This window comes from Nymphalis io, chromosome 25 (genome assembly GCF_905147045.1).
Source record: "Nymphalis io chromosome 25, ilAglIoxx1.1, whole genome shotgun sequence".
In the NCBI taxonomy this organism is placed as follows: domain Eukaryota; kingdom Metazoa; phylum Arthropoda; class Insecta; order Lepidoptera; family Nymphalidae; genus Nymphalis; species Nymphalis io.
Window position 1 is genome coordinate 7,162,251 of NC_065912.1, and position 21,476 is coordinate 7,183,726.

Below are 21,476 nucleotides of genomic sequence, written 5' to 3' on the forward strand. Positions count from 1 at the left end.
CGGACTACGAGCAATTACATGCAATTACATGTTCGTTTAAAACATTCAACAACTGCTTACATAGCCCAACAGGGACTGTGAACTTTTTTGGACAAAACGCTTATTTACTTAGCAATAAGAAACATAAATCGCTTTATAAATTAAAAAAAATATATATATTTCCTAATCCATAACAATATATACCAATCTAAATATATGATTGAAACTGTATCTACTATAGAAACAGTAACGATGACGTGATTTATATGTAAAATAATAAATTAACAATTCCAACGAGCTGCATTGCTAACGCGATATCAGACTTGAGATGTTACGTCCCTCGTGTTCGTGATTAGGTTAGCTCAGTCATCTTTCACTCATATACATGTATGTATTAATACATGTTGTATGTATAATTTTAGTTTGAATTTTAATAATAAAAAAAAACCGGAATATATGTATGTATGCAGTTTTTACTCAATATATTTTAACATCTTTGTTTATCAAGAATCGTTCGACGAGGATGTTTGGGAAGGAACGGCCACGGCCACCGTCGTCTTGAAGGAGGTGCGTCATCACAAATCAAATCGTCTAAGTAATATTATAGTGTCTCATACTTAAAAGAATATATAATTCTAACAAGTGAACATTGTATATAAACAAAGTATTGATATTATAAAAACTGCTACATCACATGATAAAAACTAAACATGTTGGCCAAAGCAAACTTTTACTAAAACACAAACTACAACAAAGGTATAGAAAGCGAGGTGAGTGTATAAATTTCCGCAAAAAGTAACCGACAGACAACTCGGAACTATGTAGCGTCGGGACCGACTCGAGGAACTTTTAATTGCAAGGGCCATTGATCGCATACGCCAACGACATTTTCATAAAAAAATATCGTTACAACCAACGACGTTCTATTCTCATTCATATTTATCACGTATTTATAAAAAAAAAAAACCGAATATATACAAATATATTTTTCAGGTACAAACCTAGGTGTACAATAAACTAGCGGAGGGATGAAGCGGTACAAGTGTATACATTTCCCGAAAAAAAAAGAGATAGATAGTTGGATATAACGTAGACGCGACTCCGCCTCAAGTAACTTTTAATTGAGAGGGCCATTGATCGAATCCGGTGACGAGAATCTTGGTTATCCGAACGTTATGAAGTAATATTATAAATGTAAGATTGGAAAGATTAATTATAAAATATTATACACAACTACGCCACAAATATATATAGTTTTAAGCACATAAAAAATATCAATCAACTCACATCATCCAAAGTCGCGTAAGTCACGTCACAAAAAATAATAATCAGGAATACCGATCGTTACAAACTAAATCATATTCGATGTAAATAAAAATGAAATAATAATGAAAATAATCACATATTACTATTTTGTATATTATGTAAAACTTACAAAAAATATATGGTACGTAATCAAAAATGAACACTAATTGTGACAAAAATAGTAAGCTACGTTATTTACGAGCGTACAGGAACAATATTGAACTGGTACTGAGGAATGTTTCGAGCCAATGGAAATACATCAACTCACTTTTTAAAAGAGTAATGATATGTAGTAGCCTATAAATCAAATACCGAAATGTTGTGCGTTCATTTTATACAATATAAATTACATAGACATATAGTATACGAATGCGGATAAATCACAATATATCATAATGTAATCATTCCGCGTCTGTGTTCATATTATTCTAATTATTTCCTTAAGAATAGAAAATGAACAAAACAACATTTATATCTAAGCAATAAAAACCTCTATGTAATGCATTAAATGATTTATTTTTTATTCGAATTACACATTCAATATATAGTGAAACTCAATATATTAATATACATTATAGTAAAAATAATCTAATTTAATTTTGAGAGGGATTACCTTTATACCTATTAGAGAAAATTTAAATACATAAAATAACAGATTGCAAGTAGCCGATATTGAAATTATTATTTTAGCAGGTGGGCAGGCAGACGGGCGAATGAGTCGCACGAAAGTAAGCGCGTAACTAATACTCGTACTTTATTTAATAATATACATGTAACATATTATATGTTACCGTTGCATTTAGATAAATACTTTATCTAATTAACGGTTTATTATCGTTAATAGGTCTTTATTAGTTCAATAATACTTTACTTATAAACATTTATATGTAAGTAAGAGACACTTTTAACTTACCTCTCGTATTAAAACAGATTGTGTATTCCATTAACGTTACATCTCCCGTTGTAACTCGTAATGAAACTCGAGATAACGCTTCAATTAAAAGATAAATGCTGAAGATAATGACGGTCGCGCAGTTATCGTATTAATAGCGAGTCATCTCTTAGAGCCGCTTCACATTAGACCGGACCGACACTGTTCAATTGTGGCAAACGTCGTTGTCGATAAATCCATACGACATACACACGACACATTTATCGTGTCGCGTCATTCAAAGTGTCGATCGGACCTAGTGTGAAACAGTTCTTAGACAGCGAGTATAGAGCTACGATATTATCGGAACGATGAGAGATAAGTATTTTCAAACGACGACGGAATCTCTTTGAAAAGATTGATGCACGGAAAAGTATCTTACGGCGAAGAATTAGTGAGTCGTTATAATAACTTAATCACTGAAAATAGAACAAAAATATTTATAAAAAGAATATTTGTAGAAATTATTCACTTCAAATGTTTAAAATGTTCCTTATTATCTACTGGGTGATATATAACATGGCGATTGACGACACATAAATATAAAGACTTCCGAACAAACACTTTTTAATTATTTTAAAAAGAATACAATTTTTTTAAACGTATACTAATATTTCTATTATACCTCCAACTAAGTGGTAAGCTTGTGTTGGGATGCTAATACCCTACAGTAACAGGTACGAACCCACATCTTTTCAATTGTTAGACAGTCCGTATACCGTTAGGTCTATTGAGGCTATTCATGCCGAGTCGAAAATAAATTTAAAATTTGAATATTTAAGTGTTTCTTACTCGGCAAAAAAAATGTTTGTCGATAAGTTCTCCGAAAACTAAATAATTGCTTCTGAGAAATATAAAATTGTTTAGTTACAAAAAATCATTAACATTCAGAGCGACATTTGTATTCAAAGTAAAATATAACATAAATAACAAAATGCAAATCGAAACGACATCAATATTAGTATGTAATTAGTAGTATCAGCTAAACGGACATTTTCTTATCGCTACGGGTCTTACGGTACACGGTTTCGAAACCCAATAACTAGTAACCGGGGTCTATGAACTATCGATTGCGGTGTCCCAAGGGCGCTCGCTGCTATACAAGCTAGTTGCGGATCAGTTATTGTCTTGTGTTGAGGTACGTGACATACTTTAACGTTTTACTTAATTAAAACATTCTATATGGATATATTAAAGGTAAAAAATATAAATGATACGTATATTATTGTATGGGAAGACATAATTTTATTTTGATTATATACAAGTGAGAAATGTACTCAAACGTTATCTATACTAACACTGTAGCTGCGAAAGTAACTCTGGAGTGAAGCCTTTACTTTATTATTATATTACAACTTTTCTGTCTGTCTGTTACGCTTACACGGCTAAACCACTGAACCGATATTTGTAAAATTTTGTATGAAGTAAGCTTGAAAACCTCAATTCAGGAAAAAGGCTACCATCTATATACCTAAGCAGTTAGCAGGTGGTTTACCCCCAAATACGAGGGCAAAAACTAGTTAAATATAATAACAAATTGACTAATCTCACTCAAAGTACTGTTCATTTTATGTAACATTTAATTCAATTATGTTAAATTTTAAACGTTTTAAAATAAAGGGCCAGTACCTATCTCTTGCCTTTCACCGACACAAAAGACCGTCGCAGTCCGACCGCAAGTAATTCTAACCCGATCGTTTTCTAAAGGCCACTTGGTTATTTACCCTTGCAATATCCTCCGCTTCAAATATATTGAAAATTTAATACAATTTTCTTGAAATACTATTGTAGGTAAGGGAACAACAACAGAGGCACATCTGTGAACTTTATTTAAAAGCATTGATTGATGCACATTCGTTTTCTTTCTTTTTTAACTAGCAATGGTCGCCTTAGGGTCCGTTCACACAGACCGGCTCGGAGAGCATCGGCCTGCTTTTTTCTTTTCACACAGACCGGGTCGTATACGCTTGGAATTGGCCGGAGCGGAGCCGCCAACTATTTCACATCGACCGGCTGGAAGAGATCTGAAAGAGGGTGCGAGCGAGAAAGAGCACGCAAGCGGAGCCGGTCGGCTCCTTTTATTACTTCACACGAAGCGCGTTCAGGCATTTTTAATGACAAAAAAGGTGCAAATGCAAAAATAAACTTTACTACAATCACTCAAAACACTGTTTCCAACGTGATAAAAATCTGCTCTCCTCTCCGAGCCGGTCTGTGTGAACGGACCCTTAATTGTAAATTTTAGAGCGGTTTATTAGTCAAACAATGCTGTCTTTGTTTTTTCGAATGTCACTTTTTTTATATAGAATAGGAAGACGGACGAGCATATGAACCACCTGATGGTAAGTGGTCACCAACGCCCTTAGACATTGGCATTGTAAGAAATGTCAACCATCGCTTACATATCCAATGCGCCACCAACCTTGGGAACTAAGATTTTATGTCCCTTCTGCCTGTAATTACACTGGCTCACTCACCCTTCAAACCGGAACACAACAATACCAAGTACTGCTGTTTTGCGGTAGAATATCTGATGAGTGGGTGATACCTACCCAGACGAGCTTGCACAAAGCCCTACCATCAATAAAATAGATAATGATAGAAAGAACGAAATCGTTGTTTAACTAAACGGCCGCTATGAAACGTTTATATGGCCGTAAAATTAATCCTTTTAATAACTTAAGAGTCAAAATTAATAACTAAATTCAGTTTGTAATAAGATTCATGTAATACTAGTTAAAGCTAGCAATACAACGCTTTTTTTTTACTTAATTAAATTCAACCAATTATTCGATACAGCTCGCGTGCCGCCTATAGTACACTGATATTCCGTATTCACGCAAGTACCAAGTAACAACCTTTCAATTCAATCAAATGAACGATGCGTAAACAAAAACAAGCTTTATTATATATATGTACAAGTAAAACACACACACACATACAGTAATGACTCACGCGCTCGATAGGCGTAAAATGGAACGGAATCTTTTTATATGAAATATAAACAAAAACGACTATATTTTTATTTCATAACATAATCGACTTCTGTACCGAATTTCATTAAATTCCGTCTAGCGCTTCGAGAATAATTGAAGGACAAACATCAAAAGAAACATAATTTATAATAAAAACATAGCTGTATTACGTAAAACTTATACGTTTGAATAATAATTAATTAGTTTTTAAAAGGACAAATCTTACGTCCTTATATTTTAAAGCCGTTACCAGACGTTTAAAAACGTTATATGTAAAAACGTTATTACAAATGTCAAATTGATACAATCTTCGTAATAATATCAGTTAGTATATTTGATTAATTATAGTAAAACCAAAGTGTGCCGGATATTATAATAAGTAGCAAGGTATATAAGATTAAAATCTTTAGTTTATGTAAATCCGTAATTAAGTAATATCATAATAATAATAATTACTAGACTTACAGAGAATATTATAAGTTTTCTTAAACAATTTTCGGTATTTTGAATACTGATATAATTGACTGGTATAATATGTGATCTGCGATATATTTTGTATAAGATTTTGTCATCGCCATATCGCGATTTAAGGAATGTTTAATATTTCTTACAACGGCAATGTCTATAGGCGGTGGTGAGGTCCGCCTACCTGTTATATTATATGTATCATCTCCTCGATACCTTTTATACGTAACATGCGTATAGACAGATGTATCGTTTCCTGATATAGACAGGAGACACAAAGGCAAATGCATTAATTTAAAGTTGGCCAGATTATCTTGACAGACGGATAATCCTTCAATCGATTGCCGCAGATAGGTCCTATCGGGATTACTGAGGCAATTAGACGTAAATCTTCAATTTAATCTGCCTTCGGTTGCGTCAAGGTGAATTATTTTACTTAGAATACGACATTAAAACTTATTCGAAGACTGTTTTCAATTAATGCGAACTATCATACTATACATTGCATTCATTTAAAAATTATTAATTTTTACTTGTAAGTTTGAATAAAAATTTTTAAAAAAAAATGTAAAACCCAGTAAATATCTCACACCTGGGTAATTTCTTCTCTCGCCTCGAGGAGAAGGGTATAAAATTACTTTTTATTTTATATTAAATACATAATTAAAATCATGCCATATACAATAAAATATTAAAAAAAATATAATCATTGTGATTATTATTATTACAAGTTTTTTTTTAAATTACGACTGTGTCTTAACAATATAATTTGTTATTGTAATAGATGTTTATATACTACTTATAAATACTATTATAACTAATAGTAAAAAAAAAAAACATAAACAGGTCAGGTATTTTTTAACTCTAAAAATGAAAGTAAAGTAATCATAACTTTACCTTATCGCGGTAAAAAGCTAAAACTAAGAAACGTTGAAAATATTCGTGTGTTATTCTAAATTATGTCATTGTCCCGTTTTCAGTTGAATGGCTTTGACCTTTGGAGTAATGGTGCGAAAACTTTTTAAAAAAAATATAAAACCTTGTATTATTGCCTTTTGTACTAGTGACAACTGGGCGGGTTTATTTTTCGGCCAGAGGATCAGTATTGCAATTCAAAGGGAAAATACTGCTAGCATTCTAGCCACCATTTTATTTGTATATATTTAAGGTTTTCTTATATACATATATATTCATTTATTTTATTATATTATTATTGGTGTCATTCGTTTTGCTGAGACGACAGCTATAAGGTAGGATACAATAGAAGTTGTCAACTTATTAAATTTAATGCGGCCTCTCTTCATGAGACTAGATAAACGCAACGAAAGCCACATGGTAAAGCTAACACTTTTCAGTGATAGTCAAAATATGTACCAAATAAAATCAAATCAAAAGCCTTATAAGTAATATAATCGACAATTAAAACCGATTTTCACTATCCAAACAAATAATGCGATACGTAATTAAAACTGTTTTATTTATAATATTATGTACTTGGTTATACTTCATATGTCATCTCGTAATGAACGCAACGGGCTTTAGGTTTAATCGCGTTAGTACAATCGATAAAAGCAATTACGTGTCCAATAAATATTCACGGTCGCTATCGTTTCAATTTATGTTACGGGGTCAATAAATTGCAGCAAGGTTACATAAACATGAGAAACAACCTTTAAGAAATAAATTATTTTGTTTCCATTCAATCGGATACGTTTCTCGTAGAATGAAAACTGATATATTTATTTGGCTTAAAGTTCATTTCTGTACGGGTTCTTTTAAAATATATTTATAGATACACCAAGAGGCAACAGAGAACAGCGCAGTGGAATAAGCTTAAAGCACTGTCTTAGGAGAGGAGGCTTACGTTTTGGACATTAGCGGGTTGATTGAATGTATTTTATATTTTAAACTATAATTGTATTTATATTTTAAATAATACAAAGTTTATTATAAATTAGCTATTATAAATAGAATCAAGAACACATCATCAGTAAAAATCAAACAATATTATTCAAACATCTACAACGATTCAAACATAATTCGTACAAATTAGACAACAATCCACGTTTAAAGACGTTAAAGAGGAGAGAGAGGCTTCGAAAGTTATAATGAAATTCACGAGCAATAAAACTTCCCTACAATCTAACCTCTATATATACATATACCTGTAGGGTTGTCGACGGGACCGCGAGGACGGGAAAATGCAAATTTAATGACCGTTAAATTGATTCAAATTGTCACATTCAGGTCGAGACGACGAGTCTGTATTGTTGTTTCTTTTTATATTTTCACGTATTTACGTATTTAACATGGATATTAGTGACTTTGTCATATTAAATATATACTTACTTATAAATCCATATTACATCTTGGCAAAAATATTTATAATATCTATATGATGGAACAGTTTTTAGTAATGAACTGTACGTGTAATCTTAACACGTGCGCATAAGTTTTGCAATACAACATAATAAATAATTAGGATATTTTTTTTAAAAGAAACTTCTAAATAATATCACCATCACCAACCCTAAATTCCGTGAAGTTATGAACGTAGCGGCGCGACCAGACGAGCGCCCGAACTTAGACAAAGACGGGGGACTAACTTCCATTAAATCTTTTGCTACCAAGTTCCACGTCCCCGCTGACTCCTGCCTGTTTGTTACTTATACTTACCTAAGAAATTTGGTCGAAAACTCGTCCGCTAGCTTGTTAACTTCGAATGCGTTGTCGTTTACGCATCAGCTTTAATTCCCTTTATATTGAATCTGACTGATGTGTATTGTATAGTGAAACAAATTATGTAAACACCTCTAAGCAAAATATATCTGATAGGATCGAGGAAGATCGATAACCTGACGTGATAACCATTTTAACCCCCAAATAAAAACGTAATGGCAATATTTTAGCACTGTAGTTAACACAGCCTAATTAATTAATCGATTTAGTTTACGGTTACCAACTGCATAAAATATTTATAATTAATATAATTTATATATAAAGACTTTTTGAACCAATTCTAAGGAAAGCATCATTCCATTAATGACATAATGCTGGGAAAACTCATTCTCTCTACTTAAGGAGAAAGTTTGAAACTTAACCACCACGCTGTTTTAAAATGTTGGCAAATTCGCCAAAAGTTATAATTTTTCATTAAATCCAATTAAGCTGTTTCATTACAAATTTAGAATAAGTAATTTTATTACTATAGATAAGTAATTCAATGTTTAATTAAACGTTATAATACTTAATGGGTAAAGGCGAATTGGTCAATAAATTATTATCATTGCCAGACATATTTCGAAACGGACCGTATCTCAAATGTTCTACAATGTAATCTATTCTAATAACGATGCCTGTAATGAAACATAAAATTAAGCATATTTATAAAAACAATAACTTTGAGTATGAGAAGTATTAACTATTTTTCACAAATTGCAGAGTTTAAGGATACAAAACGCATGAGCGTGTGCGTGTACACATGCAAGTGTGTGTCGTTTAGTGACCTCAAGAGTTCAGATAGAGATCAGATATCGTACGACTATGTTTACTACTATATAAGTACGTATACATTAGTTTAATTTAATTTCAATTTTTTTTTAAATCAAATATAAATTTCAAACAAAACCACGTTCAGTAACATCATTCTTCCGACATAAGAATTAAGATATAAACCTTCTTATATCTTAAAGTTCTCGTTCGAGATTTCAACTAACAATATTCGTAAAAATGGCAATTCTATTTCATTTTAAGTATGTACAAAAATTATTATAATTCATGATAAATTATTCTAAAGGTGCGTTTTCAATTTTAAGGTTAATACAATATCTTTCGATACATTTAAGTAACATGTGTATGTTATAATTAATTATGTATGTATATTAAATTTATTAAACTATTCGTTTGATTAAATTAACATTTTAATTTTATTAGTGTATATGTATGCTATATAAATATATAATCATATAAAGCAATCGCTTTACGCGACTAATGATAATTATGCAATCATTTTCCATGAATTTAGAAATTAACATTAATTAAATGCAGTTTCTATATTAATTAGTTATCATTACGAATGGTGTAACATTCGCTAACTATGTACTTATAAAATTATTCAATCGGATTAATGTTAAAGGTTTGAAAACTTTAACAAACACTTGTTATTTTTTTTTTTCAAATACATTACCTTAGACGCAATGACATTTTTTATAAAACGTCGTCTGTCGCCGCAAGCACTATTATAAATAATTCTTTATTCGTACAAAAGGTCCATTTTTTACGTGGATTGCTGCAATATTATTAAAAGAAATATCGATATTACAAAAAAAGAATTAGGCTCGTAAAAACACTTCTGGTCATATTGTAAGATTAAATTTGATTTAAAGCTGCAACCAAAAAAAAACTAACAATGAAACTCATTTATTATTATTATTTTTCATCAATCTATGAAGTAATATTTATATATAAAATTAAATTAACAAATTTGTTAGCTATAAATAGTAACAATATACATTTTATTAAATTTCTATTAAGTATATATATAATTAAACATTCAAACCTAAAACTGTCCTCTGAATACACAAAGTGCTTTAAATAGATTTAGATATATTTCAAGCCTAAACTCACTAATGTCTACAACAAAGACCAACATTTCTATATACATCATATACACGATATGTAACAAAGTTGTTTGAAACAAGAAAACAAGACTAAGTACAAAGTCAAAGTAAAGTATATGAAAGGCGATTACTTTCACATAGGAAGCGGCGGAGTGTTGTAACGAGGGAAATTTCGAACTTAAGTTAGTTAAAACTGAAGATAGGTGTAGTTGGTAGCATGTTTTTGACGGATTAGTTGCAAGTACGGAGCTTCTAACTAGTTGGAGTTCGACAGAAGCCCGTACTCGTATGCACTGGAAATTTTAGTAACAGTCCCAATAGCACAACTTGTATCAAACTAAACTCGATTCAAACTGTTTATTAGTTCTGCTGCTATATCACTGTTAACAATGAGAATGTAACAACATTTTTGAATCTCTTCCTACTCAATCTGATACTGTAAATGCAAAATCAATTTATAAATAAAAAGTGCTTCAAAAGTTACAGTATCAGCCTGTTAATGTCCCACTGCTGGTCTAAGGCCTCCTCTCCCTGTTTGATAAGGTTTTAGAGCTTATTTATAAGTTACGTTTTATATTAATTTATAAAGAAGGAAAATAATAATTATTATGTAAAATGAAATAACAACTTGGCATATTATTAAATTAAAGAAATAAATTTAAAAAAAAAATTAACGTGTATTTTGTACACGCTCTAAGTTACCTAAATAAAAAATACCTTTTTTACTTGTTTAATAAAGAATAGTGAAAACTCAAACCACTAATGAACTCAACGAAGAAGTTTAAAAAAAAAACGTATTACTTCACATGTTTTTTTTTATTACAAAAACAAATGTAATGAAATCAGAAAAAATATTGCATCTTTATGCATTTTAAGGGATTAAGAACTTAACCTAAAAAACGAGATAGGATCCGACTGTCGCGTTGTCGAGTGCAGCTTAAAAATAAAAAAATAAAAAAAACGTCGACCGTGTACTTGTTAGAAGAACGGAAACGTATAGTTACACACACGTTGCATCCTTTCGACATTGCAATAGAAGTCATAACTCATGTACAACGGGGTGTGTATAGCACTTTATGAGTCACCATGGCTTTCGTAATAGGAAAAAGAAAGAAAAATTATATGTTTTAATTGTGCATATGCAAAAATTGAAATTTTAGAACAAAGTCTAACTTAATATCTTAATTATTGGACTCCGTGCAAATTAATTGAATGTTAAATTCCATAATACAAGTTATTATCATTTATTAATGACGCATAAAATATATATATATATGTAAACTAATAATTGTAACGAATATTTAGCTATTATGCTATATATTATTATATAATATTTTAAAAGAAATTAAAAAATATAAAGAAAATCTTTCACTTTCAAATGAATATAACTATCTATTTGTATCAGATGTAACTGAAACTCATTTAATAAACTTCAAAACCTTCAAAATATTCATACTAAACAAACTAAACTTTCAAATGTTGTATATATTATTTACGAAGGCCCTTTTTCGTTTTGCAGATGAAGGACGATGTCCGAATAAAATAAAACTGTTGGTTAGTTGATAGCAGTAGCACAGAAAACAGAAAGTACGGTAAAATGTCTGTCGCGCAAGTGGGGCAGGGCGGAGAGGCGGCGTTCGATCGCGGGGACGCGCTCGGGTCGTTCACCCGCGCCGACCGGACCGGCCGCGACGCGAGCTAGCGTTTGTACGGTCTGAGACGAGAACGATTACGATTATATTTGACAATTACATTTGTAAACTATACGAGGAACAAACAACGAACTTATTTATAACATTTTAAAAGTATTTAATTTTCAAATAATAAAAATTCGACTGCAATCAACTGAAAAACCTAACTTAGGTTAAAAAAATATGTAAAGCCTTCTTTGTGGATTTTTTTTATCGTCTGTTACACTTTCATTCATGTCTTATTTTACACCGAAACAAGGGACAGGATTGAGCGTTATCGACAGGCATTATCTAATAATATCACTTTGAGATACAGCCAAGACAGGATATATATAAATAATAATTAAAGAAAATGATATTTTACCAATGATTATAATATTTTATATATTTGCGATAAAGAACATATACTGCAAATTAGTACGTATATAAATGGATATTGATATACATCGTACTGACATGTTTATTTTATATTGTAACATTAATTTCTAACATCAAAGACCAGTTGCTATTGGCATTAAAAAAAGTTAAACAAAAAACCCTCGAACGTGTAATTTCAACGAATGATACCTAATCGTATCCGTCGCGTGACAACAAAGTGAAAGCATTTCCAAGTTTTAACACGCTTGCTACTTCGTGAACCGTAAGCTTTTCGAAGATGGCCGCTGGTGTCGTTTGACAGATCAATAAGTTGCTTAAACCCGATAGATGGTCATGTGCTCGGACGTTGAAACTGTATAAACATATGACCTTTGTCACTTATTGAGCTCCGACGAAAAACCATTGCGTGTAAGAGTGACATAAAAACCCATATCTGTCTAGACTTTCAAACATTTTTTTTTGTTAAGCAATAAGAATTTAATGTTATTTGTAAACTACACTGGCCTCCAAAAAAATCGACCCACCTACATTTTTTGTAAAAAAGCTATCTTATGGTTTTAAACTACCACATATTTATATTTTTAAGATTGATAATGAAAAAATGCAATTGTAGGATTGTACAAAAACAGAAATAGTGCGCAAAAAAAAGGGTTTTTAGGTAAATATGTGACAAAACACGAAAACACAAAATTTTACGCAATTTTATTTTTTTGTGTACAAAACGATTATGCCGTTTGTTTTTAAATTTGGGTGCCTAAATCTTACTTTAATAGGGAGTGTTTCCTCCTCTTGACCTACTGCTACTTGACCACTGCCTGCATACGCCTATTAAGTGACCTGATTAGCTTTTTAATGTCTTCCTGTGGGGTCCGTTGCCATTCTTCAGTTAGGGCAGCTTCCAGTTGATTCAGGGTTTCTGGAATTGGATTTCGTGCTCGAACCGTACGTTTTAGCTGGTCCCAGAGGTGCTCTATCGGGTTTAAGTCCGGACTATTGGCTGGCCACTGCATAATTGGAATTTCGACTTCCCTGAGATAGTCTTTAACAATTCTAGCGACGTGAGGTCGTGCGTTGTCGTGCATAAGTTGGAAATTATCCCCAATATATCCAGCGTAAGGCATCACATGAGGCTCCAGAATGTCCGTTATGTAAGTTTCAGCATTAACAGCACGATTACGGAAAAAAACCAGCTCTGTGCGTCCCGTCAAAGAAATACCTCCCCAAAATATTGTAGAGCCTCCACCAAATCGGACTGTTTCTCGAATGCAACACTGAGAGTAGCGTTCTCTTGGCCTTCGCATGACGTTACGTCGTCCATCAGAGCCTACTAGAGACATTCGGCTTTCATCACTGAACAATACTGTCTCCCGTTGGTCCAGTGTCCAATCGACGTGCTGCCTAGCAAATTGTAGTCTTGCTTGTTGATGGGATGCTGTGAGTTTTGGTCCTGTTGTTGGCTTGTGAGGGGTTAAGTTTTGCTCTCGAAGACTTCTTATTACAGTATTTTCACTCACAGACACTCCACGACTTTCTCGGAGTCTACCTTGAACGTCAACAGCCGAAAGATGTCGGTTTCTTAAAGACGTCAAACCAATAAAACGGTCATCGGTCGGGTTCGTGACACGCCCCCTGCCAGATCCTGGTCTCCGGCGATACTCCCCAGTCTCCAAGTAGCGTTTGTACACTCTTCGCACCGCTGAACGACTTAATTTTAGTGTTCTAGCCACATTTCGCTGACTTAACCCCTCATGAAGAAGAGCTACGACTTGAGCAGCTTCTGCTTCAGTAGTATCCATTTTTTATGTTTAAACTTATTAAAATTATTGTTTCAACAAAGTTTCATACACTTAATCAATAATAAACATCGAACCGAGATGACTCCGCGTTAAGAACTGGAAATAAACTAACCATGCACTTTGTGCACAAAGTAACGTTTTCTTATCAATACTTTAAAAATATTCCAAATATCCTCAATAACACTTACAACTCCTCCAAATCAATATCAAGTGGGTAATAAAATGTTAAATGTATGTCCCATAAGTAAAACAATCCACCTAGGTCGTCGCATAGTTAAGATAACAACTTTGTAAGTAAAAAAATACGGGTGGGTCGATTTTTTTGGCGGCCAGTGTAAATATATAATATTGAAATATTATATATGGATAGATTAAACTTAAAGTAACATTTACCTTTCATTAATAAATCGTTATGTTGCGTATGTTTTTTTTTTTAAATTAGAAACTAAATTAATGCCAAAAATAAAATTATCATCATAACAATAATAAAAGTTACACAAAACTGTAATGACAATAAATAAAATTTCGACGATCGTAATAAAACACTTTCGAATACATTGAGAGGAAAGCGCTACTCAAAAATACAGTATCGAAGTCAAACTTTTATTCATGGTGGCACGCGAAACGACGCCAGCAAAACTACGCTGTCAGCGTTTCCACAAAGACGCTTCCGAACAATGAACGAATTGGAAAGACAAACCCATCTCAACAAAGCTCTGGCTACTATCTTGAAATTTAAAACTTTAACTTTAAAATTTTGTTGAAACATGGTCAAACCATTTCGAGTTCATTTCTGTATGATTTCTCAAAAACAACTTTTTTGATAACAAAAAATGAATAATTTGAAATTAAAATTTGTTAGATACCGTAAAAAAAACTTTATACTTTATATAAATGCAAATTACATCTACTAAAGATATTTCTCTAAGACTTTGGAGTTGGTTTCCAACACCGGCGTTCAATGTGAATTCTATCGAATGAAATTAAATCTAATTTAAAAGAAATTATGCCAGACACTTATAAGTGAGGATACAATTTTCAAACGTATTATGTATCAATTTTCAATACCTGTCACTGTCGTGGTTTGGAATTAAACATTCATCGTCAATACGACGCCAACGTATACTAGTTCATTCGTCGGGTTATTTGGTACTGGACTATAAAAACAACAAAAAAAACATCGTAGATTTACTTTATAACGACAAAACATCACGCGACAAAAGACTTAACGCTGGTGCCATTTGTCGTGAGTTGAACACTTCTCACGCTTGTACACACTTCGACTTAGTTCTTTTAACACACATATTTTATTATTTCGGAATATGCGAATGAAATATGCAACGAGAGAGAGAATACGTATGTTTTTGTTTACCTAAACTTACTCAATGCTTAAAACAAAGACATCTAAGTTTTGATATCATTTGCATTTTGCATTAATGACATTTATATATATAACAATTCCAAAAGAGATTATAGATTCATCTACAGCATTGGCAATTTTTGTCAATAAGTTCGTTTCGTTGCGAGATCATTCGACACCCTAATCGCTTAGTCAGCTAGCGACGAGCGGGTTGAACGTGAAACGAGTTGCGGTCCCCATGCCCCCTTGCAGTGATAAAGGAATCTAACCGGTTCGTGGAAGTGAAACTTGCCAATGCGGGGTAATAGCTGAGTCGAATGAATTTTAAACATTAAAATTGCACATTGAAAAATGTTTGTGATATCATTTTCTGTTTTTATTCCATGTTTTTGTATACTTAATATTGTTACAATTTGTTTGAGTCAATCGAGCAAAAGAAAAAAAAAACAATGATTTGCATAAAAATTTCTTTATTTTAAAATATAACTCTAAATAATATGGTATACTTGCTCGGTCTCGTATTCAGCTAAGCTAGGCTACAGTTTCGCTTACTCGACGGGTCGATTGTTCGGTTAAGCGATCTAAGCTAAGCCGGAAGAGCTTGTCTTTGCTATTGATTATTACTTTTATTTGCATAAACGATGTCATATCCGCGCAGCACATAAACTAACATTTTGAGACAAACAATTATCTTTCCAACAAAATAAAGAATGATTTAATAGTTATTTACATTTGCGTTATAAAGAATTTAACTTTAACATTTTAAAAGCACAATTCTAAATAATTACGTCATATCATAAGTTTGTTACTGAAATTAAAACCCAGTTTCTAAAATAAAAGTTCATGTTTAAATATTATTATCAGATGCTTAGGAGTTATCCTGTCTATAACATCCACTCTACATGTTCAAAAACAAAAGCATAATTTTATTTAAGCAAGTTCTTGCAATCAATCGTCATTTTACAAGATTTAATTAAATATAAAACTTAAATGTAAGTTTAATCTTGTTCTACTTTTTAGTCTAATAAATTTAATGAACAAACTGTTCTATATATGAACATATAAATAAACAATTATTATTTTATATTGTAAAGTCAATACATCATTCCAATACAAAGTTATGCTAAAACTTTTACATAAAAATACATACATATCGGTCCTAACTGTAGGTTCAACGGTGAATTTATCATGACACAGCATTATATATGATGATGGAACAAATTTTATTACCGTTCGACGGGACACGAGACTTAACACGACGTAAAATAACTTACTTACGCGGTACGTTTACTGAATAATTCGATCTTTAGATGTTCGATTGCTAAAGGAATACGAAAGAACCTAGACACCTAATTTAAAAGCAATGTCGCCCACAAAGATTGCTTAAAAATTTATGTATTGGACAATCTTTATAAAAGACTGAAATCTATTTCAGTAGGTACGTGAGTAAACATTTGTTAAGAATAAACAATGGTTGTTTTTTTTTTGTTTACTAGAGCAGACGATCTTCTTTTTATCTATTTAGATCATTGGCTTTTAACGTACGGGAGATTTTAAAGCGCTAATTAAGCGCTGTCTGTACATGTTCAGTATTCTTAGCCATTCATCGCATTCACACATCTCGCATTGTTGTTGCGAAGGAAAGGTTCAAAGTCCGCACGGGTCACACACACGTTTCAAAAACGTAGGTATCTGTGTAGACTTCGTAGCGATTAACACGCACACACGTAATTGTAACGTTTTCACACTATTGAATAGACAAGCTATTGTAGTAATAGATCGATTGATTCGCTTTGTCTTGGTTCTTGTTCAACTTATACTTAAATATATGAAAAGTACAATTACCTGTAAAAGAATCAGTAATTCGAGTTAATTTTAATCAATAATTGGTAATTAAATTAAATTAAAAAAAGAATCGTAATAAACGGATATCAATGAGTTTATGAATGTTAAAACAAATATTGCGCAACGAACATTAAAACTGACATTGAACTGAAAAATTAAAATATTTTATAACGGCAATTAACATAATAAGAAAAACTTGGTTTATAAAAACGGCTATTTAAATTAATAAAAATAATTTAATAAAACTTAATACGTTGAAATGATGTCTTAAAGCACTAAGTAGCCCCTTAAACCAGCCAGATACAATATTGAAAGTATTTATCATTATTGTTTCTTCAGTAATTGAATACTGCACATTCTCAATGCCAGCGTTCGGAAAGTGGATATCGGCTATTGTTACCGAGTATTATGGGAAACGGGTCACAAGCCAACAGGGGTCGGAATTATAGGGACATCGAAATCGATTTTTATACGTTATACTCTAACTTGTGTTGAAGTCGATTTTAAATTGCTCGTTTTCAACGAGTTGTACTGTTTTGAAACTTTTATACTAAAGTTTCAACATAGATTTACGGCTGGGTCGTATAGGACATTTCTGTACTTTGGACGTTTGAACGAGCGAATCTCGAAGACTACGTGTGCGATTTGAAAAAATAAAAAAATAATCATGTAGCGTTAGATGTAGCCCGTTTATATTTAGCGCTTATATTGAGGTAGGACTATGAAACTCGACGTTACGATCCAAAGGCGCAGAGCAGTAACCATAAAAGCTATCCATTCTGGTGAACTGTAGGCGACTTCTCATTATATTGTGTAAGAAACACAAACAAGCACCTCTAGTATTCAAGGGAATAGATAACCTTAAAAACTACTATAATAAGATTATTTTTTTAAATTAAATTTCCCACATGTATTAAGTAGGATATTGGCTTTATAAAAATGTTATATTGAGGGCAATGTGCGATAGATAATTCCATATAGATAAAAAAACTTGCAGAAAGGACTTATACTAAAAAAAAAAAGTTAATAACTTTTTTTTATAACGAAATGTAGTTAACAGTTAAAAAAACAACATCGCTAAACGAGACAAACAGTTATATATTTACAAGCTTACGTAAAAATTCTGCATCTTGTGCAGCAGCTGTCACAACGAATACGTAGTTAGAATACCCAAGCCAGTCGGGCTCGGTTTATAAAACCTTTATATATTCAAACTCGAATGCGGACACTCAAGACTCGAACGTTCAGCGCTGAAAATACGCTGCAAAGGTTGATGCTACGTAGTTTCGAATGTGTTCGCGATCAGAAAATCGTTATTATAATATTTTATTAAAATACTTCCTCTTTGCTGATTTACATCGCTTCGTACTAGCACTTCACCATTAACGAAAAATTATTTTACCGTCACAACGAAACGTGAATAACGCATTATATTTTTAAATACTTTAATATTATAAACTATTCGCTATATTATTGACTTTTTCAATTTCGCTTACGTTTTTTATCAACGATTGATCATTAATTGCTAAGTTAGGAGAATATACTACGGTTCACCACCGTAAAATGGAAAGGACGCGGTTTTTATCTTCCTTATATTAGGTTTGTTTGGTTATGATCTAGAGAGGAAAAAAAAGTCTTTAAATCTATGCTTATATTATAAATGCGAAAGTAACCCTGTTTTTCTTTCTATTTTTTCGCTTTTACGCTTTCACGGGTAAAGTATTGAAACGATTTTTATTAAAAGTAAGCTTCAAGCTTCAAGGAGGCTTATTTTTATACCTATTACATACACAATACTATTGTACGAGTATAAAAATCCACTTTAAACGTATATTTTTACAACATAAAACCAATTTAAACGTTTTATTGCCCACACCGAAATTTAACGGACACCTGAAAGCGTTCCGATCACCATTCCGGTGGTAACGTGCCTTGAATATTCATCGAGGGCATCTTTTACTTGAAAAACCTGTGGATACTTAATGAATGTTCGTATACTTAAGCTTGATAACCATATTACTTAACTTTTGCAACAATGTAATTATTATGAATTGTAATAATATGACATAATTGTTTTTTATAAAATAAGGTTTTTATGTATATAACCTTTTTTGTTTTCAAAAAACGATATTGACTTCTCGGTAGTTTAACTATTATATGAATAACGCATTCGGAATATACTTTTAACATTCCCAAACTAAGTACTTCTTAAAAATGTATAAATACAAAGTCGTACTTAAAATGGGTATAAATAAGTTAGTAACGGTGGTTTTTAATTAAATACATATATTAGGTGACGATGAAGAGATGTAGCCATTAAACCTATTATATAACTATCCGAATCTGACCTTAGCCTAGCTGGCTAAGTGCGAAGCAACGTAGCCCGCTTAGCCGCAGATTTATAGCCACTACGTGCACTTGAATTAGCATAAAGGCTCTGCGGAACAACGAGCATTATTTTGAACGCGTGCCTCGTCGTTTATTTCTTTGTTGAATTTTATGATTTGTGAGGCAATTTTTTAAAACTATTTTTACAGTTATATTATTGCTTACTTCGTATATTACCCCCACCACTCCCATAATTTAATTATACTAATAATAAGCATCGCTGACAATAAATATTATAGTTCAATTATCCATTATACGAGTATCAATTTTACATATTAATTATATATATAATATATTTAAAAAGCTGAGACAGACCAGTGAGAAAAATCCAAAACTTAGCCAAAGTTACCGGTTCAAGTCCGGATACACAAGCATATTCAAACCTTCTTATCGAGAACGAATTATAATAATGTTATAGAAAGTTATTATCAATTCTCGTTAAACGCTTTAAAACGTATCCTATTTACAAATATATTAAATTAGTCTGCTATAAAATTAAGATTATTTTAATAAGTCGAATTAATTAGTGATATACACAATACACAGGAAGCTATAATTGATTCGACATTTTTGCTCCGAAATAATATTTCTAGCCAGTTATGTTACATTCATAATAAAAAAAAAATTATAGCATGAAAGAATTTTACTTATTGTTTATTATCATTGTTAAAGGCAACAAATGTAGAAATAATATTATGCTACTTTTATCAATTTATTAATTAAGAAAACGTATATCAAAAACTATATACATATGTGTACTCAAATAATATATTAATTTGAAAAAAAAATGTAGAATTTCTTTGAATATTAATATCGACGTTTAATTAAATTAATTTCGAAGCGATACTATTTTATTACTTTTGTAGTCGCCAACAAAGCAGTTAACAATTTTGAGAAAGATCCAAATTATATATACTGTTCGTATGTAATTTATGTTATACATATAATTGTTACTTTCATTCACACTTCACTTATACAATAGAACTTAACTTACAGATAAGTTTGTTCATAAAAAATTAAAAAGAAAACAAGAACATTTATAAAAAGCAATATATATTGCTAAAATACATAGTGATTAACGTATGTAAAATTAACAAACAACTATTAAAGAAATTCATTTATTTTCTTCACGTGCTTTGCTAACATGTATAACAAAAATATATACTCATTACATATAAATCTTAACTAATATTATAAATGCGAAAATAATTTAATTAATTTGTTTTTTTTTGTTATGTTATCGTATGAACTACATAAAATTTTTGATACACGTTGTCAGGGGTTACCGCCCTCGTAGTTAGGCGAAAAACAAGTACAAAAACTAATAAAGCTAGGCTTCAATAAAGTTTTACTACACGCCGAGATGGCCTAGTGGTTAGAACGCGTGAATCTTAACCGATGATCGTGGGTTCAAACCCGGGCAAGCACCACTGAATTTTCATGTGCTTAATTTGTAATTATAATTCATCTCGTGCTTGACGGTGAAGGAAAACATCGTAAGGAAACCTGCATGCGTCTAATTTCATTGAAATTATGTCACATGTGTATTCTACCAACCCGCATTGGAGCAGCGTGGTGGAATAAGCCTAAACCTTCTCCCCAAAAAGGGAGAGGAGGCCTTAGCCCAGCAGTGGGACATTAACAGGCTGTTACTACTTACTACTACACGCAGATTATGATAAATTAATTGCTAATTGTCACACTCGAAGGCATTTAACGGTTTTAAGGCGCCGCTTGGTATATT

At 31.8% G+C, this 21,476-nt stretch overlaps 1 protein-coding gene across 7 annotated transcripts in view; it reads right to left on the reverse strand.

Annotated features, from left to right (window-relative positions):
- The window catches only part of LOC126778200 (C-terminal-binding protein), an 86,258-nt gene that overhangs the window by 27,837 nt on the left and 36,945 nt on the right, over positions 1 to 21,476 (reverse strand). Inside the window, exon 1 of one of the 7 annotated variants that reach the window (XM_050501670.1) lies at positions 2,198 to 2,215. The exons of the other annotated variants lie outside the window; for them this stretch is intronic. The gene's annotated coding sequence lies outside the window, so the exon portion shown is untranslated. Of the gene's footprint in view, positions 1 to 2,197; positions 2,216 to 21,476 lie in introns of those variants that run through there. 7 annotated transcript variants of the gene reach the window in all.